We start from the raw sequence: 1,952 nt of genomic DNA, 5'->3' as shown, positions 1-1,952 counted from the left end.
TTTTTAGATAAATTAAGATGTATTTAATATTATATATAATGATTTTAATTACAATGAATCATATTTGTAAATATATATGCTTGAATAGCTTTTTGCGTATTTGTGTTATTTTTTACTAAATCCTCTAACAAAAAATATATAATTTTACATTGTTTGGTGCAATAAATTATATATTTATATTATATAATATTGTAAAATTACGAAAATATTAAATGTAAGATAATAATATTAAAATCTTACATTTAATATTCTTTGAGTCAAAATGTGCAATTATGGCTACTTTATTATATAAGCAAGTAAGTTTCGTGCATGTATACTCCTTATTCAATGAAGGCGATAAATTATATATGATCTTTATGTTTAATTAGTAATTAAAAATTAAAAAGAAGTTACATTATATGCATTTCAAGGCACATATTTTTTACATTGTGTTTTTATGGTTTGCATTTACATATGCTTTTTATAACTGTCTTTAAATTTTTTTCTATCATAAATGCCATGATTTATATTTTTATTAAAAAAAGCTTTGTATTAATAGAATATAAATAAAAAGAACTTAGATAGTAAAGATTTAATAACGTCTATATTTATGCAGTAAGTTTAAATCACTGTAACTAGTAACGAAACTAATTTTAATTTTTAAATTAGCAAGAAAAAAATAAAAATAGAGTAGAAGCACAAGAAATTGACTATTCGATACACAAAACTCTAGATTTTATTAACATCATATAATTAGTATAATTTTTATGATTTCATCCAGTAGACATAACAAATTAAATAACAAAATACATTCACGCTACTAAATTTTTAATTTAAAAATTTTCGAAGCGCTTTCTAAAGAACCAAAAATGTATCTAGAATATCAGTGAAATAGAATTCTTTGTTTTTATACTTGAAAATAAAAAATAAAGTTAATATTTTACACGAATTAAACCGTTATAAAGACTTTAAGAACATATTAAAATTTTGAAGAAAAAAATACGAAAAACAGAAAGTTTATTTTTTGTTATCTTAAAATTGAATATACTTCAGTATATTTTATAACAAAAATACTATATCTCACATTACATGTGACTATTTTTTTGGTTCATAACCTATTATATATTATTATTGACAGAAAAAAATTTTAAGTATTTTTTTAACCAGAGTTAACATTAGATTTTAGTATGCAAGCAAATATATTGGCAACTTATTTTGCAGCATATTGTTGCACGTAAATTTTATTTAAACAATTGAATAAGTATAATCATATTTAAAGACCGTTAAATACACACTAATTCATAAATATATCAAAAAAGGCGATAAATGTATGCATATCAAATTCTCTATCTATATTTAGTAGAGTTCTAATTTTCTGAATGTAAAAAAATATTGAAAAGGTTTACTTTTATCTACGTTAAATGACAAATTTATAAAATTTATGAAATATTCTTATATGTCAGTATCAATATATTTTTAATAAAATATTTAGTTGTAAAAGCCTGTAGATAAATATAATAGATCTTACTCAAATATTTCATTCTATTACATATTCATGATATTTATATCACTCGAAATAACTTACCCATTTTATAAAATCAATAATTTCTTAATACTATATTCTAATTTCTCAACATTTACAAAATTATGCACATATAGCTTAACAGTTATAACTTCATTTTTGTATCAAAAATTCGCTGTAGTATAAATTTTATGATTATTTATAAATAAGGAAAATTATTTTCAAATTTTTGCCAAACACGCAATTCTAGATAGCTTTACAGCATCAACATTGATAAAACCTATTCATGCGTACTAAACTGCAAAAACCAGACATTGGTCTGATTTTATTATATTCTAGAAATAAAAACATGTTATCAAGTATAATTTTTTAGCGATATTCTAAATTTAAATTTATAAAATGATTTGACTGTAATAATACATAAGGATTTTATAACATATTTCAAGAAATA

This window comes from Rhyacophila brunnea, unplaced genomic scaffold, assembly GCF_057557595.1.
Source record: "Rhyacophila brunnea isolate RB1 unplaced genomic scaffold, BYU_Rbru_1.0 scaffold_69, whole genome shotgun sequence".
Classification (NCBI taxonomy): domain Eukaryota; kingdom Metazoa; phylum Arthropoda; class Insecta; order Trichoptera; family Rhyacophilidae; genus Rhyacophila; species Rhyacophila brunnea.
This window is presented reverse-complemented; position numbering follows the sequence as displayed.